This window comes from Plodia interpunctella, chromosome 6 (genome assembly GCF_027563975.2).
Source record: "Plodia interpunctella isolate USDA-ARS_2022_Savannah chromosome 6, ilPloInte3.2, whole genome shotgun sequence".
In the NCBI taxonomy this organism is placed as follows: domain Eukaryota; kingdom Metazoa; phylum Arthropoda; class Insecta; order Lepidoptera; family Pyralidae; genus Plodia; species Plodia interpunctella.
Window position 1 is genome coordinate 11,368,538 of NC_071299.1, and position 26,909 is coordinate 11,395,446.

A 26,909-nucleotide genomic window follows, 5' to 3' on the forward strand; every position below is an offset into this window, starting at 1 on the left:
AACTTGGCTTTAAGACTGTTGTATGATGTCACCAATTTGATGATAAATATGGCTAACACCTGACCCATTTTGTGATAATCAAAATAACATTTAACAAAAACGACCAAAGAACACATATCATTATCTGAATGATCAGGTATTTAACTGTTAGATCATTAATTCCACTTACAAACTGTACTGTACACTAATGATAATGAACATAAAAAACCGCATACAAATCGGTTCGCCCTTTGATGAGCTACGGTGCCACGAACATAGACAGACAGATACATTTAGCGATCAAACTTATAGCACACAACTTTTTGCGTCGGGAGTTAATCAATAATCGAAAACAAGCAAATAAATTATTGAGTTGGAAAAAGTTTTGTGGACGTATTAAAGTAAAGCCGCGTCAATTCTTCCCACATCTTGGGCGTGTGTCTGAGCTGGCCAGTAAAAACTCTGAGCCTGAGCATCAGGCCCGCGATGCTTCCGATCCGCACTCGTTCCCATCGATCCAAGAATCTTCAGTTTCGATCGAACCACACAGTACAAATAGATCTATACTATTATTATAAAGAGGTAAGCGTTTGTGACTCTGTGAGTTTGTATGTTTGAGGTTCACCGAAATTACCGAAGCGATTTCAAAAATTCTTTCTCCATTACATTTACAAGGTACTTTAAATGCAGTATAAAAGTCTATGATCATTATAAACTAATACATAAATATTGAGCAAACATTTTATATTAGTACTATACGGTAGGTGAAGTCCAGAGAAGGGGAAACGTGTCCTACGATCTGTCATCGCAGAATATCTAAAATGGCGGACGACATATAATCAAAGTCTTAAAAAAAATACTTAGGTTAGAATAGCAGAGGACAGAGTAAAATGGCGTAAAAATACAGATCCATAATTAGCCGTGGGTGGAAAATATCCTGACATTCTGAAGAGCATTGTAAAATAAACAGAATTATGTTGCTTGTCTCAAACAAAATCTTGCACAGTTTGTATCTAACCGATTAGTTCCTGCATCACTGAGTTCACACCAAAACAAAAGTCCAAATCAATATTAGGTGTGGTAGTTTGTGTTCGTCACCCGGCTCCACTCGGCTTTACATTACAATCGTCGCTCACCCGTGCCAGAGTATGATAAACTAGCTGAGACTATCGGGAACAGAAGTCTTGATTTTCATAACATATTATTTCAACCTCTTGTATTTAAATTAACAATACTGTGTTGGTTTGGACACGTGATGAGGAGAGAAGAGAATCATTTACTGAGGAAAGCTTTAAGTAGGAAGGTACATGGATATAGAGGACGGGGAAGGCCTAGGAAGAGATGGAAGGATTGTGTCAGGGAGGATTGACACAATCCTTCCATCTCTTCCTTCCATGGGGTTACTGGGAGTGGATCCAAATATAGCAAAAGATAGAAAATTGTGGAGAGAACCGATATTTTGTGCCGACCCGAGATGATGGGACAAGGTAAGGCAAATGATGATGATGTTAATACTCGCCTCCTCTTTTATCATCTACCCTATTTTATTTGTGTTATAACTACTTTATTCCAAAAACCATAGTAAAATTGCAAAGTATACTTTGTAATGTTAAGAAAATTGAAAAGAATAACGCTATATACTACTTAATGTGCGTGGGTAATGAAAATTAGCAAACATGCATCACTTGTCTACCCGTCTGTACTTGTAGATTTACACAGCAGCGCTAGTTCGGGGCTCATATCTGCAGAATTTACTAACATAACTCCGTACTGTTGCAGGAAATATATTTAATAGATATGCGGTACGTTTCTATGTAATTGCATGTTTTTTGAAAGATTACCTAAAAATGTTGGCCCGCCAGTGCCAGTAATTTTGCCTGTTTCACAACCCTCAATATTTAAGCCGCTTCTTCGACTTTATTGTAGGAAGATTTATTTTATTCACTTGTTTGACTTGGTATCCTGCAAAGTTTCATGACCTTCGTTTCCGTGCTAAAATGTAAAAACTAATAATTGGTAAATTGGTAAATTGGCTTTTACAAAAATAATAATTTATTCTATATTACTAACCACAGAACACCCAGCTTGAACTCTTCAAGATACAAACTCGAATACCTATTTAATTTCCCGTAGTAATCTCTGACAAAAAGCGCGCGATACAGCGCGGGAGCATTCGCGGAAGGCGCCTAATGAAGATCTTAATTGGGCGCGCGTGTGTCCACGCCCTTATCGCCACGCTGTCTGCATGCCCTAGCATTAACTGCGACTTTACTCACCTGCTTTTTATACGATTTTTTTCTTTGTGATTTAGTTGACAACTATCGCAAAAAACATTTCAACAAAATAATTTTAAAATGTTGATATCTCTTTGTGAGTGAAATCAAAACACACTTAACAACCTTATTCATTTTAAATTTTTCTCTTAGATAAATCAAAGTTTTAACCATAACAGATGTCAATAAAATAGATAAAATATACCTAACCACTCCACTCCTACAACTGAAAATGGAAATTTCCAGCAAGGGAAGCTATAAAATCAAAATCGTTTATCAGCCCATCGTCCAGTTTGTCACCAAACTGGACCTCACGCCCAAACGCGCCGAGAAATTATGCGTAAAATGCCCCACGGCTCATTTAGCCTAAATGTTGCATCTTTGATACTCCATTGACCCTTTGGAATCGTGTTTTAATAATACAGAACTCATCCCTTCCGGCCCTAAATAATGTCCCTTAAGATCTCTCTTTATGTCCGCACCTTACGGCTCGGGGCGCGTCGTCTATCAAAAGTTTCCAAAAATATGAGTTCTTCAATGTTACTTGAACTTAGTTCAGAGTTTATTCGATAAAAGTTTTTGTTTACTTCCAAAACTAGCACCTTTTTAGCCCGCAATTTTGCTTGCTTGAATTTGTTTGTTGTACGTGACGTAAAATGATATAAAAATGATATAGCGACAAAATGAGCTATATACAGGATGGTAATAAATAAGTTACGTACTTATCTCAGCAACCTGTAACTTTGGGTACAAACACAATCCTTTCCTTTAATGATAGAAGAAATTATGTTTATGAATAATACTATCGGTATGTTAGTAAATATAACTTTAAATAGTACAATAATTTTTGTTCAAACATTCGCAGAGCTAAAGAGCTTCTTCATAGTCGTAATCCCTCATGGCTGAAGGTCGTGGTCATCGATTTCCTTCTTCATTTCACATACAAGTTAATAATCAACCAGTGGTGGGTAATGAAAGCTACTATACATGAGTCAGGTATACAAACTCATAATATGACACGAGTAGGATTCGAACCTGAGGCCTTCCGATCCATAGTTGTAACCATTACACAACCACCGCTTCAGCTAATTCCACCCAGCTCCGATTATCAAAATGAAGGATCAATTTTCAGAATAGAATAATCACGATATAAGTACATAAATAACTGACAATGTTCGAAAGAGCACGACGTTACGTTGATCGCAGACAATTTTCCTAAAGCATCCATCTCCAAGCAACTGTAAACATCTGAAAACGCAAGGCAAATGTCTTTCGCATCGTGCTTACTTAGGCGTCCATTCTCCCCCCATAAACCGAAGTAATAAAAGCGAAGCTTGTTTATGATGTCACTAAATCCAGAAGGCTCCACAAAGCGAACCCTTTCATAGCAATCTTCTTAACTCGACATAAAAATACCTGGCTTCCGTGACCTAGCCATATTTAGGCTGCAGTACTGCACAGGTCTAACAACCTCGTACTAAAACAGAATATCGATTACTTTCGCTACTATAATGTAATCCCCCGCCCACTTTTCGTTTTTTTAGCTCAGGATAATAATATAGTGGTCTCTGTCTATCGCGGGCGATCCCGGGCGTCGCGGCGTCCCAAGGGCCGCGGTCCCTCTCGCGTCCCGCTCACCCCGCCGTATGTAAATGATCGTCTCCGTGGACTGGTGTGCCTCCACCCTCGTACAGATGAGCACAAACACACGCACGTTTGAGGTTTACTGCCCTGACAGGCTTTTGTCCCATTTTAAATACGAATTTGGAAGTTGATGCGACTACGTCCCTGGTAAAGGTTCTACGTCTAAAGCGTTGAAGACTTGCTAAAGATGCTCTGGGAAGGCCTTAACTAACCTCCAATGATAGATAGAGATTTTACTATTTGTGACAATACTACATCAAATCACAGTAATAAATAATATTAAAGAAATTCAAATAACAAAATCCACCTGAATATATATTTTTTTATTTCTTCCAAAACTTGTTTCAAAAGAGTTTGTTGAAAGCTTAACACGAAATGTTTTCACAGTTTGAATCGTGTTATTTGCCTAACCTATTAGAATTTTACATAAAATTTCTAACGCACGAATTTCAACTGAAAATACTGTGATATATCTGAATCTTTAACACAGTCAGTCACAACATGATAGTTTACTCATAGGTACATTGTATAACCACAATTTATCTGTAAAGCTAGTGTCTCTAATTCAGCTCGTAGTAGCCGTGATATGGTAGACATGCAAATACGTCTAAATGATGACAAAGATAACAAAGCGAGGGCAGTTTGAGCAAAAACGATTCCACCGTAACTGGTAGCTATAAACTTTCCACGCAAAATTGTATTCTACATACAATTGTTTAAGGTTGCGTTTTGTGTTTTATTAGTGAAGTTTGCGGCGCGTCGTTGCCTGCCTGTGACGTCACGTGTACGTCGAAAATGACACTTTTACGAGTAATAATTTACATTATTTCGGTGTTAAGCGTCGCGTGCCCACCGATTGATTTTATGTCAGCCGCTTCTCCTATTTGCGTTGGCTAAATCGAATCACTCGGTACACGGTGGAGTTATTTTGTAATGGTCCTTTCGCGTGCTTTTTAACTTTTTCGTTTGGTTCATTTGTTTTGTTTGGAGCGTGCGGTACCCATTCACAAGGTTTGCGTTGCTTTCAGTAATAGTAATGTTGATGTAATCTGCGTTTTGTTTACCCGATTAATTTCGGGCACATATGAGCGTTTTGGGAGTTACTGATTATCATGAGGTATTTTTACAAATAAACCTTCCCAATTTAGTAGTTTTGATTTCATAGTTATGTTATGTTTAACAATTATGTCATGTTTCTTTTTAATTCCGTGAAAATTCTTCAAAATAACGTAATGTCCGGAAGGGATGAGTTCTCTATTATTAATACACGATTGCAAAGGGTCGTTGGGGTATCAAAGATGTAACGTTTAGGCTAAATGAGCCTTGGAGCACTTTGCGCATAATATCACAGTGTATTTGGTTGCGAGGACCAGTTTTGTGATAAAGTGATTCAACAACTTCGGAACTTCTTCTTGAAAATGTTTTAGTTTTTCGGACGGATTGATATGTGTGTGTATTTTGACAGACTTTAAAGCGCATGTTTCACTACTTTCTAATAAAATATCGTATTGTAATCTGACAGATAAACTTTCTGAAAGATGGTAAATAAATCTGCCTGAAGTTGTTTGTCACTACCCAACACTTATGAAACACAAATTCTCACCCTATGTGTTCGATGTTACATATAGGCTATCAGATACTTTATCAGCAATCGATGAGACAAGCTCTTAGACTAGACTCAGAAGTACTAGTTAATTCACATTTTTTTACATGTATATGCAGATTTACAAGTTACTAGAATCATTGCATTATCATAGCTTGTTCCGTAAAAGTTTAACGTCCTCTGTTATGGATCCTTCATATAAGTTATGTGACGCAAATAAACTGTACGATCGCACATAAATTTACGTGCGTTTGTATAGTGATAAATAAAATCTATTTACGAATGGCACAGAACAGGAAAACTTTGCTTTCATGACTTTCATATCAGTTGAGTGATGCGATAACGCCGCCTTGTGTATCGATTCGGAATTTATTACCACCATTTGTCAAATGCAGAACAACTGAAGAATTATGACTTTGAATGCCCGTAAAAGCTGTAATAGTGATTTCTGTAAATGAAACATCGTGAAAAATTTTGCACGTTATTTGTTAAATGTGCTTTCAAAATGAATTATATTTGTTGTAGTATTTGCGAGGTTATTTTGTGTTTCCTATACCAGAATAGCTTATCTCGGTACAAAAAATTCAGTATTGCTTTATAAACTTTTTTTTTATATTTTATATATGTTTTATTTTATATTTATTGAAATTCTTCTTGCTCTTGTCGAGTCGGAATGGCTATTCAGACGGTGTTCCACCAGTATATGCCATATTAATCGCTTTGTTATTGGCTTCGTAGAGCAAGTCCTTCATAGAGCAGAATATGGGGCAGTAGGGACAGACAGACAAACAGTTATTAACAAATGTCTAGCTACAATGTTTCAAACGTAAAATTTTAATACCCGTAGAATGGAAACTGAAAATAACACTCAAAACAAACAAGCTGGAGACAACTCTCCACAGTGAAGCAGACTCTCTGAAACTATCGATAGAATCGCATCCCTACTCGATGCCACCCTCGCTTCCCCCCAATTTTCTTTAGCTGGATCTCACTTAATTGACGAAGAATTTTGATTGGTCCGTGCCTAGACGGGAATTTCTATGCATCCGCGCCTACGTTTTTATTTTTAATCCCAGCTTCATTTATTATTCCACTTTTATTTTAATGGTTAGCTCGGTATTGTTCTTTGAATTTCCGATAATATTTTCGTCTGTCTGTTTATCCCGTTTAACGTTCGTTGTGAGCTTGTATTTTTAACGATCGCTTTGCTTACACTACACAACTAAAAAAATACTCCTGTTTGTTTACAAATATTCGTGGAAATTTTGTCGAATATTTTTATTCCTGGCATCGGTATTGGATACACATACCCACCTATATTCATGTTTATTTTTATTCTCATGCTTATTGAGTTGAATAGAATAATAATATTAGATTCATAGATAACCGTTTTGTTTTTTATACTTATTCAGATCCTGGTATCATCACAATTTTTTCTATATCAAGGAACATCGCCCATAAATTGTTTTATATATTTTGAAAAGTTATGTACCTTTTCATATCACTTTCTCATACAACCTATCGTAGCTCAACATTCATTGTAAGTACAGAATTTATTAAAATCACGGACGGAACTCTTACTACATTTTAGCGGTATAAGAACCTAAATAACCCCAATGCAATACAACCATTCTTAATTTTTAGCACGGCCAAGGCCATAAAAGCTGAAATGCTACTAGAAGCGTCTGAGACTGCCATACAATGCTGTATGGGTGACGTCTGAATGGAGCGATATTCAGTAAATTTGCTTGCGTAAGCGCAGCCTGCGTTTTGTCAATATTGTCTGCTGCGATCGTTTAATCAGCATTCAAGTGTACGCCTTTGACGAGTAATTGCTCCGATTGAAATGTTTGTATTTTGTGGGGTTATGGATAGGGTTCAATGTATTAAATATGAAAAATAAAACTGAAGAAAGTCTAGTAAAGAACACAACATCACAGAATATTTTGATAACAAATCATAAGACAAACAAGACGCTTTGGGAATGCTATTATTACCTTTAGACTACATTCACTTGTCTTACGTTTTCCCATTCAACTGAAGTCGGCGCAGAATGTCGTCTCCTTCCACTCCATATAGCCTATTATACATTACACACACATTATATAAGTATACTTCACCATAGCATTAACGCCTGATAAGCTCATAAGGCTTCGAGTTCCTTAGTCGCCTCATACGACATTAACGGTAAGATATAGAGTGGTCATATTCCAGGGCGGAACCACACGCGATCCCCTAACAATCGTTCCCAGTCCTTTTCGTTTCCATTAGACACATTTATAGGCAATATTGGAATTCGGAAAAGATTTTATTGTCTCAGTTTTATGTTAATTGGATTTGCCGACAGACAAATGTGCGCGGTAACGTTTGATTGCACTGAGCGGCTGTTTGGTATGCCAGGAGCGCTGGCTTTGCTCCTGATTCTGAAGATTACGATTGAAAATGGGGAAATCTTCTTAATTAATTGCTTATGAGTGATTCGAGGTTCGATGAAGACCGTGGTGGTGTAGTTAAGACGCGCCTGTGAACCTTAAAGGTCCTTGTTTCGAATCCTAATCGTGTCCATGTACCTATAGTAGTTTTCATCGACCCCCATTTGTTTTCGGTGTAAGAAAACATCGTGAGGAACCTGCACACTGGTTGATTCTTGTGTTTAAAATGGAGAAGGCAATGGCAAACCACTCCATGTGCCAATAAAGTCGTTGTGTGTGTTTCATTCCAGGTAATGATCACGACTCGTTTACAACATGGCGTTCATCCATTTTTTTTTGTTTCCTCACAGATATTTCACATGACTGCACAACATTTTTCCAGGCAAACTGTATAATTTCGAAATTAAAGAACATTTTGCGATAACATTTTCCCAAACTCAATAAACAAGTAATATTTCTACAAATTTTACATTTCGCTTACCAGCGAATATTGGGCTGAACTAATATTATTGCGAAACGTCCGCCGTAGCATCCCCAGGTTCATTAACCCACCCCCCCTCCCCCTCACCCCCTCCACATCTAGTACACCCTCCCTTACGGCTAGATAAATACTAGATGTTTATTCAGATTATTAGATATTGTAAAGGAATGTGCTTTCGTGTTGTATGCAGTTACAATATATCAAAACTACATTTACTTAGCCCGACTTGCACCAGTCAATGTTTACGTTAACTTTAACGTGCCAACGACGATTAAGTAAAATTGAGTATTTTTCTTTGTTCTGCACAGGTTAAAGTTGAAGCCAAAGTTGACAGTACAACCCACCCTTCTTTTTTAATTATTGCAATATGACAGACAGTTACTGGTTCTATAATGAAACTACTCCATATCCTCAAATGGTAGTATGAGGCGACTAAAGGACACGTAGTTTGGCAGCTGATGGGGATCAATGGAGAATGAAACGGTTCACGGACAAATGCTTCGTCTACAAACGTTTTGTCGACAGAATGGTTCGACATCGGGCGTTTGAACGACAGAACCCTTCATCTACGAACGATTCGCCGACAGAATGTCTCCTCTATTCTGTCGGTGAATGGTTCGTAGACGAAGCAATTGTCGTTTCAAAATCGAATCAATAACATTCTCAAAGAGGGCTGACGACAGCCAGGTTACCTGTTGTAAAATCATAGCCGAATCTTCAAAATCTCTCTATGAATCATTAATGAATTCATCAAAAACATGTTCCATGTTCCGTTGAGTCCCGGACACAAGGGGCAAGCATCGCTGGGTACAAATCAGCCAAGACACGTATTTTTGTCGCCGCGCCAGAATGATAATCAGGCTGCAGCGTGCACCCAAACAGAGATATCTAAAGCCCATGACGTCGTGAGACGAAACAAATACGTTTAAACACTGGTACAAGTTAAAAATTTTATATGAATTTTTGCAAGAAACCCTTTTGGAAGGATTTGTATTGAAATTTGCGATCATCAAAAGTTGAAATTTACTTTGTATTGTAACAATAAAATAGTAGATAACTAGTTCGTCAATTATTATTTTCCTCTGTCATACACGAATTTTGACGACACTATTTTTAGTCGATGGAAATATCGTTTTTTCTCAAGTCATATGGCTGATAGTTTAGAACAAACTATACTTATAAACCAAACGAATAACTTAATGTAACTTTTTATCATTTAATCGATGCAAATAATAATGTTTTTTATCACGCCGTTGCTAACTCATTCGCATGCTAAATGAGTAATAAAAAAATATCCATGCATACAGTTCGAAATTGCGTGACTTGGCCCGCGTTTTCACAGCTATTAGTAAATGATGCGAACCGCTTGCTCAACACAAAACTGCAATAGTTCCTTCCCGAAATTCAGTACTGTTTATTTATAGGTGTTTTTTTACCTTTTTTTCAACTTTTTAAGTACTTAACTGCAACGCTTCCTTCCCGGTAAGGATGTACCTATTTTGTCACGATACATTATGGAACGTATTGTTTTTGTTTATAATTTATCCACTTCCTGGTAACGATATAAGCGGCACGTTAGTTCCTTGTCTCTCTCTAATTTGAGCGTTTTCTCGGTTTCTTCTTCAGCCATCAAGCGTTCTTCTAATAATAATAAGGATTATATTAGTACCTTGCATGCGGGCGAAATAATGGATAAGAACTTTAGCAAAGGTTCTTAACAATATTCTTATCTAAATGGTTATGTTAATTGAAACAGTTAACAGAGTTTCAGAGAAATGGAGATACATCCAGAGGAACACGGCGTCACGCGTCGAATCGCCTCCATTTGGATCGTATCAAAAAATTCCTAAGATTAATGTAAAGAGTCTGCAAACTATGTGTTCGACAATATTCGATGCCTATTATTTATTACAGCTTTTATTTAGTTTGTTGACATGATTCTTGTTTAAATGGTTTTATTATGCATGTCAAACATTATTTCTACTAGTTGTCCTTTATACAAACACTTGATATATTTTATTTTCACTATTCTGTAGCAAATTGATCTGATGGAACCAAGCCTCGGGCTTGCTTAGATTCCTGTTGATGATGATCCCAATCTCAGATGAAGGTTACGCGAAAAAGCCTGTAACATTTTGGTAATACCTATCCATTATTTCGTATATTATACATCAAAATAATAATAATTATATATATATTATACATTCTCCAAGTAGGCCAAGTCACCAAGACTCTGTACTGAATAATAAAAACGCAATCCGAATTTCAGAGTTTCACGGGCACCCACACACTTGCAGACGACATGCGTGTAGTGTAGGGTCGCCGTGTGAGAGCGTGGCTTATGCATTTTACATGAGACACACACACTCGAACTTGGCAATAACAAAGAGTACAAATCCTCCAGGTTTTAGCTGCAGGATCTCTTTCATCGTCGCGTGGTGGTTGCATTTAAGGCCGTGACGTCTTAACGCAGGGTCAGTGTAAAAATGAAGTTCAAAAGTTTGATGATTCGGCTGTGATTATATAATTGCCTGCCTGACGTCTGCTCTTCTTGAGTATGCTATTGTTACCTATCAGCTACCAGGCATATGTCTCGATATCAACGGGGATATGGTATGGTCCTATTCTAGGGCGGGACCACACAAGTGTCGTAAGTTCTTAGCTGCTGGATAATTAATCATAATAATATATTAAAATGTTGTAGTTTTTTACCACTTTTCGATCCACCGTGGCATGATCACCATTCCCGTCCGCCAAGACATTCTCAAAGAGGTTTGACGTCAGGCAACCTAGTAATTTGTAGCTTCGGTAAATATCATTTAATTTACAATATGACGTGAAAAAATACCTGTGAAGGCCTAATTTCTGAATAAATCATTTGATTTGATTTGACCCTGAGCTGCAGCTGGGAATGAAACCAGGAACTCAAAGATGTGAAAAACTTACCTAGTGCCACCTTTTTGCTTAAGGAAACTTTTATGTTATAAGGAAACTCAGCTTTAAAGGCACTCTTACGAGTAGCATAATAATGTCTATGTAGGAATCCGTTTGGTGTTCATCGGTTAATACGGTCATAACTCCATCTGTGTTATTTATCTGTATACTTAAGTTTATTTGTTGTAATACAACAATAATGTGTCCATTTAACCCACAGGTCGAAGAAACTAACGGGTGTGACTAAAAAGGCAATATCAGATGGCATCGACTGGCACGGAGCACTGCGAATGTGGCTGCGTGTTGTCCAGGTGCGTGTACACATTACGGCTGCAGTGAAGTGGGCACATAGTGTAAAAATAACAGTGGTACAACGTGGTTATAATACTGAATTGACCGTGCTCGAATAATAATAAAAGCGTGTTTCATTACTTTCTGTTAAAATATCATATTTTAATCTGACCGATAACCTAACCTGCTAGATTAATCTGCGTAATATGATTAGCCAATTAGCCGTGTGCATACTAGTGAAACACAATCGCTAACGCTATCTGTTCGATATGTTACTTATAGACATATACTATATACTATATCAGCAAGCAGTGAAACAATTCAGTTATAACACTTAATTTTCTTTGTCTTAATTATCTGTCACTTTTATTCTTTTAACTTTTAACTTTTCAGATATTAATTTAGAAATATATCCGTTTTCAGAAGAGTGGACCATTGTTGTAAACAAGCCGGGAAGCTTGAGTAGGTCAAGAAAATATTCCATTATTTATTGGACACGAAAACAATTAGCTCCAACGATCTTTGGGTACGGAAGCAACCGGGAAACCGATTTGATTCAGATTCATTCATTGCAATGTCACAAGTGGAAATGTTAGATGTTACATAGATAATATGTAAGTACAGGTGACGCCCTGCGAGGGCGCAGCAAACATTGGGGCAGCTAGATGCCATTTGATGAGAGAGAGGACATCGATTTATATATTGTATCCAGTTTAGGACATTGCAAACCAAATTACCTCGTAGTTAAAATTCTTTCGGACCAAAGCCTCAACGCATTTCAGCCGCAGGAGCCATCGAAATGTATTACTCGATCTACTGGAAATTCTTATACTATGATCTTGTTATTGTCTTACTCTGTACCTTCACTAATGTATGAACATCTGCGTGTCGCCTCGGAATAGCAATAGCCCTCGGGTGACAATCGGTCGACTTTCCATCGCCAATTTGTATGCGCCGCGCAATCCCTACCCGGCAGCTGCTCGGAAAACTGCCCGTTGTTTTGACGACTATGAGACGATCAGAATGTTATCTAAATATCATCGCAATCGTCACAGCAATACGTGGCGGTTAACATGGTATATGTTTATCTATTTGTTAATGCTCATAAAAGCGATACTTCTGGATAATATCGGATAGTTCTGTAACGTTAAAATCCACTGTTAATTATTTAACTACATTTTAAGGATTAGACGAGCAAAGCCGCAGATATCAACTAATTCACAGCCAAGACACTGAACAATATGAATTTTATTTCCAAACTTCTTCTTCTTCGTCGAGTCGACCGTATTAACTGCAACTTGCAACATTATAATATATCGCTAGCTTAATTTTTTTCGGAATAGAATTCTGCCACGGCCAGCGCATTATTTGCAATGTTAAGATCACACAAGGTGCACGAATCCGGCCAAGATATACATTGAAGCAAGTGAGGCATTGTCTGTAGCGGCTCTCCACCACCGCACCAGCACTGCGTGCGGTCCGCGAAGCCCCACAACACCATGGTTTTGTTTCCAATAGAAACTATAAATGTGAAAATGATTGAAAATTGAATATAAGTACACAATTCATCACACCAGTGTTAAGTTAGTATATATGTAGTATAGCTGTACATCATTACTATGTATAAGAGTTTTACCTAGAACATTTTTGAATAAAATTATATAAATTAATATAATATTACAGTCAATACATCGAGCTGTGCTGTAAATAATGAACGAGAGATGAAAGCTTTTAAGAAGATGACTCAAACACAAATATAGACAAAACTCAGGGTCCCACTAACACTAAACTTGTCCGATGGACTGGAGAAAGTGCACAACACACCCAGAACCAAATATTTGTGAATACAGGTACGAATATTTACCCGCGCTGAGAATGGACCTCAAGACCACATCAACCACTACGCTATGGACAATCAAATGGGCGGTCATCAAATGGTCAACACTCAACGGTCCACATTAGGATGACATCATGGCACAATGAAACCTTTAAAAATAACTAAGCGCGTAAGTATGGAGGAAAAGAGTAGAAGACTTTGACCGGAGTAACATGAAGATTTCTAGTTTCATACCTTGCAAGGAATTGGAACTTCATTAATTTATATAATAATGTTTGCCTTTAGGCGACTAGAATAAAATCTGACACCAGTGTTAGCAATAAATAACACAATCAATCAGATTTGGAATGTGATCTGCTTCGGGAAAATTAACATATTTATTTAAAATTAGCTTTTGCCCCCGGCTTCGCCCGCCTTTGTTTCGTGCTGTCGTACTTATTATTGTCAACATCTCTGATTCTAAGCAAATAATCGCAATACATTTTAAATTAGACTATCCGCTATACAACTGTGAAAACCTCATCCAATTCCATCTAGTAGGTTTTACGTGATGCGCGAACAAACATAAAGACAGAAAGACAGACAAATATTCTAAAGAAATTTGTTTAAGTTATATGTTAAGAGCCATTTTTTAATTAGCCCTACATAATTATTTTTTTCTTTAATATCTCCTATGTACAGACATAGCTCAGTTGCAGTTTTATTATATGTATAGATAAACACAAAGTTTAGAAAGTTTAATACTGACGAGGTCACACAAATCATAATATTTATGGTGTCATATTTTCGATGTCACCATATTTAATCACATTTCATATGCAAGTTTCTCCTATTTGTGAAACTTATTATCTAATTTTAAATTATTTTTACGACCAACGTCATTATATAGAAACTCTGATATATATCTGTCCTGTCTTAAAGAAAATTTACTATGGTGAAAATATATTTACGACGCCAGTCATTTGAACGTTATGGAATGTATGACAGATCCAAAATTTATTAAAGTATGATAATTCATTGCTATTTTATCGCTATTTTAACATACATATTGAATATACAAATTAATCAGTATGTATAATATTAAAGATTCGTATAGTTGATTTCAAATTATCAAAACAAGATGATTTTCTTTTCTTTTGATTTATTGAATTTTAAATTATTTTATTATTGTAAATTGTACACAGTGTAATAAGGGAAAACTCAGTATTTACATGACATGATTTCGGATTCTGTGAATCACACAGAAATTTTATATCAATGTTTAAAAATTGATATAAAATTTCTAATTTTATTATTTCTACATTTTTGTGACCCTATTGACATTATCCTAATTAGATTAATTTTTTTTAAATAAGTTATAAATTTAAATAAGTGATTGTTATTTCAATAAAGAATAATAATATTCTATTCACAGCTATCGAAACCTATATTTTTATTAGATGATAAAGACCTACCTTTGAAGTTGTAATACCAAATTTCTACACAACATTCTAACAATGCATCACCCGGCCACGGGGCACCTGACATTAATCCTGTACATACTTCAGCACCCAAACAATCAACCTCAGTCGAAAAACCACGAAAAAACTGGAACAAAACGGTCTCGCAACAAAACTTAAGGGGCCGACGACACCGCGCCGAACTGGGTTCAAATGTATTCAAATATATGCGCGATTAATTCAGCTTGCATAGCCTGGGTCGGTGTTAGTAGTGGCAGCAGTCTCACTTTCTGCCGATCGATGGGCCATGACCTTCGCAATGCCTTATTTGGCTCACAGATCGATTTTTTTGAGGATTTTTGCGGGTCTAGATTACGGGCGCAGGTCTAGATCTAGCGACTGGAACAAGCGACTGGCGTTGACGGGATAAATGTGTTGGTAACCGTCGTAAACTTCTGTAATGTGTGTATCTCTCTCACTATCTTTCTGTAATCATCGCGTGTTCAAATTTTGAAGATTTGTCTTTGATTTTACAATCGACCGCCTGCCTCACGTCAAATCGTCTTGGGAATGCAATTTTTCAGCTGCTGCCTGGCTATTGTGTCCCTATGTCGTAAAATTCTAGGGCAGAAAAAAGCCAATTTATACGCCTCTACAATTTGGCTCCTGAATGATTTTTTAACAGAAGGAATACTTTTGACAAGAATAAGTTTTCGTAAGTAATGTGTTTTATTTGTATGGAATACAGAATAATATTTCAGTTACTCTATTAATAGTTTAAAATATTTTTTACAGGATATCTACATATATCTAAACAATAGCCAATGTCTGCCAACATTTAGGTAAAGCTTCTGACAGGCATATTTATGTTAACTGCGATAATCATAACTCATGAAAAGAAAGTAAGGCTCGTTATTGTATCGTTTTTTTTTTAATTTCAAGTTTGTATGTATATATACAGAATTCCAGCTGTTTTAAAAAGTCCGACTGCTGTGAAATAAATATGTGATTTGAAAATAAAACCATGTAACTAAAAAGGCATATGACGTAAAAAATGTTTTATATACTTATATAATTAATGTAATCAATATTTTGTAATATAACAATTACGATATAGAGCATTAATCCACAAAATTTAACTACGTTAATCATAATGAACACACAGTTTAATATTTTCCAAAATAGGATAACCAATAAAATTGATACATATTTTTGATTTAAATTTTAATGATAGAAAAGACAGAGTGGTGGTCGAAAAGTATCTAGATCGTCCTGCTACAAAAACCTGAATTGCAAGTGCAATGTTACCTACTTTCACACACTTTGTGCATCTGAACAACCTGTAACTTATATATAGATATAAGTTACAGGTTCTTCAGATATCCACGGGTATAGACCCGGCTGTGCTTCTACACTCAGTACTTCTACATATATGTATATTACCAGAACAAATAAATTGCAAGCTTCAGGATTCCAAGTTTTACGATTACGGCCATACACATAGCATCCCATGAGAGACAAACTACAAAAGAAAACCGCTAAGTCCTATCAATACATCCCTTTATAACGGTTAAGAGCCATTTTACAACCAAAGGCTCGGCTTCAAAAGAAATGACGCCCTTGTAAAATTCTTTTTTAGGTCTCCAAGGAGTTTTCAAGTACACCTACAAGCGAAGACGGGTACGGCAGCGTATAGATATGCTGGTGTAGAGGCTCGAGTGTTGGGCGTAAAAGGTGGTGTGCTTGTGTGAGTGCGACGTGACACGCGTATACGTGCAAGCGTTGCGTATGTGTGCGTGTAGAACAGAGCCTAGTATAGTGCGTCTAAATTGTAGGGTTTTCTGTGACGTCACGGGGAATTTTTTGTTAGAAGTTCTGTCAAGTCACGTTATTACGATATATTATGAAATTATGTTAATTTTTTTTTGCACTATATTAATGAATAAATAAATGAAGACCAGATATATAGTGCCAATAATTATTGTCTCAATTATTATCTGATAAAAACAGACTAAAATAAAACGACAGAGGTAAGAAATTTTGGTGAGAAAACAATTATTTAAACAGGTGCTTACTGCACAATCTGTCTCTAGCGTTATGACTTATAATAAGCCCATACAGTTGATTTCATTGTGACTCTGAAGTGACATCACTCAATTATCTTTGCTAATTTCCATAAGACCCAGGTAGCCAATAACAGACACTAAGGAAAATAGCCGTAGATTTTTTCCATTTTACACCTAGGCCAAACAACGATCAAATCTTTGCATGCACTCTACACTCACACATAGACGATGCTACGTGCCGTCTCCTTAGCAACGGGACGCATGCGCGGCGCCGCCCACTCCCCGCTCCCCGCCTTCGTGTACCCCCGCCCGCGATCGTCTGCGCCGGGTATGCTATTCTGTATGATTGGTCACTCGATGATGAGCTATACACGCCGCGATTTTTTCCATCGGATTGTACCGTCGGGAAATTTAATTGGTTGTTCGTAAGGAAATGGCTCGGTTATTTTTGTTGTAAGTGCAATGTAACGACCAATATGGATGATTGCTTTATTATTTCTATGCTGAACTTGCATTGTTTAAATTATATCTGAGTTATAAATTAAGTTTGAAAATTAAAATTTTGTATACAATTTGCAACATAATTATAATATTGTAATGTTCAGGTGCAGTTAGAATATGCTGATGGCATTCTGTTTACATTCACTACCAATGAGTTTGTCACCGAACTTTAACCAATCTTTAATGTAGATTTAAAATTTTACCAAATTCTAATCATGCTCATTGGTTATGGTGATCATTTGGATTCATCATCAGCCATTTTAGTAGGAGCTGCTGGGGCTTACAATATAAAAAACAATGCCTAATACGTTGTAATAACAGTAAATAAAATATACGTTTTAATATGAGTGTTGTTTTTTTAATTCCTTTCCTTAATTCTTCAATATGTAAGAAATGGTAATGACGTATAAAACATATTTATATATGAGAGGGATGTCGGCAAGTCCTGTACTTAAAATGAAGGAATGGAAATTATTCGTTTATAAATTATTATAATTATAATATAATTATAACATAAAAAAGTTATTAGCGCTGAATAAACGAGCTTTAAGCAACTAGACAAAAAATCGAAAATTCAGGTGTAAACTTTGAAAGAAATTTTGAATTTTACGGGTTCGATTCCCAAAAAAGTTAACACTATCTGAATGTCTCTTCGTCCACAGATTAAAATTAAAATTCAATCGTACGCAGCCAAACTTAATAGCTCATTTCGAAAATAGCTTCTAAAACAGCTAGACACTAATCAAAGCTAATGCCCGCCCATCAAGCAAAAGCACTGATTGAACATCCACACACCAGACATCACAACATACAAAACAAGATATAAATTTATAAAACAAACAGCGCCGGAATACTGTCATTTCAATACGTCAACACGGGTATTCTCAAAACATGGGTAAGCACACTATAATAGACTCCTAAGCAACGCACTCTCTATCTACATTCTATTTTATATCTAACAGACGCAGCCAGTCGCATAGCAACATGTGTGAGGGAGACAAACCTATACGCAGGTAAGGGACAACGCTGTCACCCTTACTTACGTTTTCAGACTAACACATAGATGAAGAAAACTCACGCACACACGAATATAGATGTAATACAGGAAACGTAGGTATTCGCCGGCTGATAACGCGCGGTATGATTCGATATATATAGAAAGGGAAGGGTTGTACAGATTTCCATACACTTTTGCAATTGGATAATGGAAAATATTAATTAAGGTACGGGGTGATAATTTGCTTCCGTTCGTGGGATCAAGTTTGTATTGTTTAATTGCTTAGGGATCAGCGGTACGATTCTGTTTGATTATTTAGATTGGTATATTATTAGTGGTAGGTAATGCGAAATAAAAGTCGAAAAGCTTGACAGGTAGTGAATTAATTAGATATAAACATTTGTTTTATGTTCCAAAGTTAGAATTTTTTATTCCTTTTAGGAGTCAAAACCTGGACCTCCAGACGAGAAGGTTTGTCGTTGAGCACCATTGAGCATCGTGTGTAAAAAATATGTAAATTATATATACCTATAGAAAATTGACATAAAAGACAAACTCCATAGAGTAAAATGACGGAGGTTAAGTTATTTTGCGATCAAAATCACTTCCTAGTCTATTTATACGATTTATGAAGAAAATACTCCAACAAATTACTTAGTTATATATAAATTGTTTACCTCTAACGTGATTGTGATGAAAATAGTCAAACACTTACGTATTCTACAAAAGAAATAATAGAATATACAAGCAATCACTCAAGCAAGGAACCTGAAAAACGTATTAGCGATAAGCAAAACGAAGCTATTAATAATTCATATTCTTACGTAACAATGTGACATTCACCCACATCCTTACAATGACTGTAAATACTTTCAATTGCAATCCATTCATAATATAACGAGTGCATAATTATTTAAATTAAAAACGGTAGTGAGACGCGCCGGCTCCCAGACAAGCGGCGGCGTCTAAAATAAACACGAAACAAAAGTTTTATTAAAACGTCTATAAGGCTCACTACGTGGTCCGTGTAAAAACGACTGATAACTTTTATTCACGCTGACGGTACTAGTAACGCCATCTGTTGTCGAGTAGCAGAACTAAACTCGTCGAGGTTCAAAACTAAGTTTATTTATTTATTCATTTAAAATGCATGTTTTTATTATTATTTATTAAATGTATGCTTTAAAAATATTGTTAGTAATAAAGAAGTTGGGAATAAACGAAAAATGAGTGAAAGAAAACAAATTCAAATGACCTTAGTTCATTAATGCGGGGTTTCATAAATTTATACATGAGATATATCATTGTTCAAGCTTTAGCAGCTTTTTATACTGTTATCGCGCTGTTATTAGCTGTTACGCTGATTTTCACACCTCATAATATCTTAAACTACTATAAGTTATGTAAAAATATATTTGTGTTGACGCGAGGCGATCGTGTTAAACAATATTCGTTTTTCAAGACATGTTTAAGGTTTTACAAATTACGTTAAAATCATAATGATAAATAAATAAATATATTAGGACAAATCACACAGATTGAGCTAGCCCCAAAGTAAGTTCGAGACTTGTGTTATGGTATACTAACTCAACGACACTATATTTTATAACAAATACATATGTAGATAAACATCCAAGACCCAGGCCGATCAGAAAAAGATCATTTTCCATCATAACCCGACCGGGGATCGAACCCTGGACCTCTCGGTTCAGAGGCAAGCACTTTACCACTGCGCCACCGATGTCGTCGTATCTATATATACGTATCGTACTATACATGATCATAGATAAAATAAATATATATAATGATTATAAAAGCAGGAACAGATAGCCAAATGAATATTTAAAAATATGGGATATTGTATAATAGGTACACGCACCGAGTGTTGATATATTTGAGCATTCTCTTGTGAAAATCAAAACGAAAAGCACACAGGTAGAGAACACACAGTGATCAGAAATATAACACATATAAGTGAACGACTCGTGTCATGTACATATCGTCTTTTTAAAAGCCAGGCAAATTTTCATAGCAAGTTTTTATGACATGTGCGTGTGGTCTGAGGGCCCACTTCTTGAAATTCTATGAAATTATGCTTGGGATTTAGTGAACATTCCAATAGAGACCACGAAGAGCAAGTAAAACAAATATCTAGTTAGAAAAAAAAATGTTTTTCACCCACAGAAATTGCTGTTTAGATTTACAATGCAATAAATAATGATTAACTGTTAATTTTCCTTAAAAAACACACTTTAGCGTATAAAAACTTTAGACACATGTGCTATAATGAGATGTACTATAAACAGTAAATTATGAAATTTTAAAGATCTCGTGTCCGTGCTAGATGTCGGTAGAACTAAGCAAAGAATCACATGGATAATCATAAAATAAAATATGTACAGTTTACTCTTTACTATCTATTTGTACAATTCTACAATACCGTTTAGGTACCTACATAGTATAAGTATTAAGTACGCAAAAGTCAGCTTATCACGCATAGCAATTTCATCCAGACGACGTTTTAGGGAAATGTCTAGGCGAGGACATTTTATTTATTTCTTTAATCTCTATTTACCAAGATGATACAAAGGTCGAACTAAAAATTTTTTCACTACAATGTTTTATATGGAAATACATGAACTTTAGTGTGTATTCTATGTACTCTAGTTTATATATTATGTGACATTTTGGTTGGAGTTTGTAAAGCCCTACATAGTAACTTGATAATATGTCTGTCTGTAACAAAACAACGGTGGTTCCCCTGCGCCCGCGCCGCCTTCAATTTGCGGCCGCCAACCGTGAAATGAACTACTATTATATTATATACTATGTCATGTAATATATACAGGCATTGTTATGGCGGAAGACTGGATACAATTGATGTTTAGTGATTCCTCACATTATGGCTTGTTTTGTTGAGAAAACGTATTACTGTTATGTGTGTATATTTATTAACACATTGCAATATCAAAACTTAGTAAATATAAAAAGGTTAAAACAAAAAACGCTTATCTTACTAACAACGCGCCACGAATAGACTTTCACTCTAGCAACGCATACAATTGTTTTAATTTTATATTCTTAAATACTATAAAAATGTGTCGCATAAAATTACAAAATGTATGTACAAAAGGTGAACTAAATGCCATAAAAATTCAAATCAAATCATTTATTCAAAAATTAGACCTTCACAGGCACTGTTTTACGTAAATTTTTATATTAAACAGTTATTTCTCACAAGCTACAAACTACTGGCATATCTCATTTTATTTGTATGTACCTTTACTGATATGTGAAAATATTTTATTTGTAATTATAGTCTTTATTTAAAATAAACCATCAACTTAATATATTTTCCTAATTCTAATTTCCATACGGTGTTCTGAAATGAATTATTATAGCATTTTACAATATAAATAACAGGAGCATCTCCGTCACCCGTATTTTCATTCCATTACAAAATGCAGTACACACACACACACACACACACAGAGCCAGAGCGCACCGATTTCCCAGTAGTGCGATGCGTGAAATAAGGCGAGTCGCGGCCGACGGCGCGCGGCGCCGCGGGCCGCAACTAACCTATAATTTGTCAACTAATTTGGAACATATTTTAACTACTATCAATTTAATTTTCCTTTTGTTGGAAGTCATTATTTTTATATAGGTTGGAAGATTGAGATTTTTGATTATTAAATATCGCAATGTAGTCAGTTATTTTAATGTGAAAATTTATTTTTTGCTACAATAGCGTTGAGTTTAAGTTCAAAGTGGATTAAGGATATAGTACCGATTATAAAAATGCGGCTATAAAATATTACACATTCATTATTTAAAACTATAATCACTTGAAGTTATCTGACGAAATGAAAAAATAATAAACACATACAATAATCTATTATTTTCATACACCACTATCATAGGATAGGATTTAAAAGTTGAACAGTTCATTAGAACTAGCGCTCTGGAAGTACCAAAGGGTCTGATTTAAGAATTTATTTCTACATCAATTCATATGTATACACGACAAGGCTATAGGCTATCTTGCATTACTAAATAGCCTATATATAGCCTTGCTTATGCGCTTGTTACTAAGTACAGTACCAGCGGTAATGAGACAAAGTAAATACAATCTATTGCAATTTTAGAGATTTGACGATACCGATTTATGGAACAAAATATTCAAATCCACCTTTTGGATCCTGCCGCAGTATAGTGCGCGTATAAACATTTATCCAGCGGCTACAAAACTACTGGCTATACAATAGCTCCGTGTTATCTGGCCGCTGTTGTTTCAGCTCTCTGCAAATAGTCGCCGCTGGAGACTTAGATGAGAAATTCAGAAGCGACATTTTAGGCTTTTTCCTGTGTGAGTTTTCCCATTACCAGGAATGAAAACCTTTCACCTTCTCTTTACTATTGACTATATATATATATATATATATCTGAAGAAAATTTGTGGTTGAGATATATAGATAAAGCTGAAATAACAAACTTTTGCACTTAATAGTTATGATAATATAATATTATGGTTATTGTTGGTTATTTGAGATGAAATCTTAGCTTCTAGATATTTTCAGTTATACATTATTAAGGCAAGTATGCTGCCAATGTATAATGTATATAATAAATGCTAGAGATTGGAAATACGTTTGTTTTGTTCAATTATGCTAAATCTACTTAAAAACGGGTTTCAAAAGAAATAAATTATACTATTCATTTATGTTTTTCTTTTGGAAAACCGTTAACTGGTAATTTGAATTCTGCCCTGGGACGCAGACACTAATAAGTATAATCTTTAACATTTTTCCTAATTACAGACTAAAGTTTTTTAATTGTAATTACCACACCATTGTATGTACCAAATTTTATGCAACAAAAATTATTCATTCATTCATAATATTCACAAATACGTAAGTTCTCTAGTCCTTTCTGTACTATACTATTGTTAATCTCTGGCAGTAGGTGCAGGTTCGCTATGATTCGAGCTCCATGCGATTACCGCGCCACCTGTCGCCTTTCCCACGAATTTATAATTCTCCCGGATCCGCCCGGTTAATTGTATTCACGAACACCCGGATTTATGACGACTGCTGTAATATATATATACCTATAATATGTAGTTGCGGGTCCGTGGATTATTCGTAAACGTATTCTGTAAGCCTTAATTGGGTTAAAGTTTTTATTGAAATATAGATTTCAACTGTAAAATCTAAATACGGCTATTTAAGTGTTTCCCAAGGGCGAGACATGTGAAGAAGTGCGAGAACTTCTCCATAACCTCGTGATTTCATACGAGGCGACTAAGAGCCAAGAACCATTGCTCAGATTTGCTCCGTTGCGACGATGCAGTACGTTGCAGCACCAAATTACTCCGTCATTCGTAGACGTACGTTAAAACTTCATTCAATTTCTGCGTTGTATGTCGACGGACGTCAAAATGACGGACTGACTGAACAACGGGACATGGCTTTAAGCGATAAAAACATCGAAAGCTATGACAGCATTTTCCAAGAATCTTCTAACTTCCTATCCTAACATCTTAACTAGTATTATAAATGCAAAAATTCTGTTAGTTTGTTACTTCTTCACGCTTTATCTACATAACCAATCTCCTTGATATTGCATCTATATATTGAGTGCTGAAAAGGATACAGGGTATACACGTATTTCAGCATGAAAAACAACTGTGAAATTCACGCGGGTGGAGCTGGCAGACCATACAGCGACATATTTACAAAATACCATAAAGCTAATACCAGTAACCAGCTTTGTATAAAGTCCTCCACACTTCAGTCCTAATTATAGTGGGGTAAAAACGGTGTTTTTTCCACGACAGTTATTACAGCCCATTACGTGGTAGTTTCTGGGGTTGTTGGTTATTTTATGGCCCACCCCGTCACGGCTTTTAATTACCTTTCTAATAATCGCGGTAATTTCGTCTATAGGTTATTTTAAATTAACCACTGGTTAATCTTGATCGCCCCGAATTTTAGATTTGTTATCTTTTTTGGTTTCTTCAAAACATTAAAAAGCAATGTTTCTCTGACTTTCACATTTCAAAAGGATTTTATGCATTTTGATTACCTAATTGCGCTAATAAACTATTGTCATTCAATATACACATATTTGTGGAAAAATGTAACTGAAAGACAGTATTTTTTTGTCAAATACAGTTTGTTTTATTTTCAAAGTAGAAAACAATCTTGTAATATTTTTTGGAGGAGGTTTCAGTCTCAGCACCCTCAAATATACTTTCAGATCTAAAAATCTTATTATTTGTAATCCCTCTCTCTCTCTCATATGAGAAGATCCACTTAAACAAAAACTTTAAAATTTTAAAGCTTCGGCTGTGGTTTTCAACCCGTTTAGGAAACCCCTTTTTGTAACGCCTCTTAGCTGTCAAGGTTGTAATAGCTCATTCACGCTAAGGTAATGATGTAGTAACATTTTACGACGGGAATCACACAGGCCACATGTATTTCAAGGAATTTTGATTATATATTTGAATAAGTTTTCCACATTTTGCATTACGTCGATACGTAAAAACCTTGATATCTTAATGAAGGCTGACAGAAAGTCCATTAGCCGGGTAAAAACGGAATAATTAATAAAGCATTACGATCCTAGGTGTGTCGCATACGACAATTTAATTATGAAACGTTCCATATAATGTCGCATACGTTTTTTTTTAAGTGTTAGCACGCAATTGAAATCCTGTAGTGCACTTTTGGGAATAACTGCAATGTAATGTACGCCGCAACGAGTTAATTAGAAGGGTTCAACTGCACAAAAACTTTATACACTTTACGTTATACACACGTTGTTCGTGTTAATGTAAAACAAAAAGATTTTTTGTCAAAATGATGCGTTCGCTTGAAGCTCTATGATTAATATACTTAGGCTTTGTGCAACCGTAAGATGGCCTTGCGAATTTCACAAAAAATATTTTTTCGAAAAAAAAAAGGACACATCACAGACAAACGCAGTAGTGTAACGACTTTGTTTTATATGTAGGGATTTCTGAACTCTGGCGTTTCGGATCGGCCACTGCCGAGAAGAAATGCCGAAAGGAATCCATTTAAACACTACAGTTAGTACTAAGTTGGTAGTTTTACAAATAAAGTCTCTCTTTTTCCATTTACATGTCTCAAATATTTATAAACCAAATTTGGAAATACTTTTTGACAAACTTAATAAATATAATCACTTCATTGTCGACAACGTCAGCACTGTTTAGCGGTATGTTATGTTAGCAGCATTATGTTAAATCGGAGTTTTCACGAAATGACCGTGAACCGTCACTTGCCCGAAACGTTTTCGACGCGATTCGTGACCGGATTTTATTTTCTTTATATTAATTACAGTGGGAAAAGACATTGGTGTTGATGTTACTTGATGTATGAGGTTCATTCTAATGATGGCACGTTTTTCGAAATAATATTGCCATTAATACTTGATACATTTATTTAATATGGAATTATTTCAACTATACAACTATAGGTAGTCTTCTAATCCTGAATGTAATAAATAATTATTCGGGCTGACATGATGGCAGCTTCCGATGAAGCCACAGAAGTGGCTCGGAAGGGGCTCGGTTCTGGCAAAAATATATTTAGTATCCAATTAAGTGTTGTAGATTTGCAATCGACACGCGAAGAAGAAGAAGAAGAGTACGAATGGTAGTAATAGTACAGCATTTGGAACAGTTTTTATTCTACGATAAGTGACTTCATTCTTTACCGTGCGAAGTGGACAAGCAGATGATTCTTCGTAGCGACGTAGTTCAGATAGCTTTCGGCTTTCCTATTACGGCTTTACGGTTGAGTAAGAAACCGAGAGAACGAGATGAAAGAGAGAGAAATAAGAAACGTCACTGCTTCCCTGTCGTCCAAGCGCTACATGAAATATTTGTTTATGACATTATGGAAAAAAGTATCTGAAACAGCAAAAGAAAAATCTTCTCTTGTAACCGGTAAAGATGTTATTTGTAGTCTATTTGTTGTAAAGATTTTATTAAACAAAGTACAAAGAGCCATACTATGAACGCAAGCGAAGCCGCGTACAAAAGCCTGTCCAAGGAAACTCGTACATAGATGCAAACATACCTTTCACTGCACTTTCATTGCAATTTTGCTTGTCGTGTTGTTTATAACGATTCAAGTCTGGTGCTAGTATAATTAGCACTTTACCAGTTCAGCTGCTTGTCTGTCTGTCAGGAGCGCGGTGCCGCATAAACTATAAATCCAACTAAGATGGAAACTTGTTTTAATTTATTTACTTTGTTGATTTTATTCAAGTAATGATTCTGTATATTTTAGAAATAAACAAAGTTTATAAATAGTAATTCGATCATATGATCGAATTAATAAAATATATCTATACCCATCTAATTTTACGGACACGGAATGTGCGCACTACAAAAATTTAAA

The 26,909-nt window shown here is 35.7% G+C and overlaps 1 long non-coding RNA gene across 1 annotated transcript in view; it reads left to right on the forward strand.

Moving 5' to 3' along the window:
• Positions 1-14,751, forward strand: part of LOC128670716 (uncharacterized) — a 47,133-nt gene extending 32,382 nt beyond the window's left edge. Inside the window, exons 3-4 of the long non-coding RNA XR_008404789.1 lie at positions 11,567-11,657; positions 12,061-14,751. This is a non-coding gene — a long non-coding RNA (uncharacterized LOC128670716). The remainder of the gene's footprint in view (positions 1-11,566; positions 11,658-12,060) is intronic.
• The last annotated feature ends 12,158 nt before the right edge of the window (positions 14,752-26,909 follow it).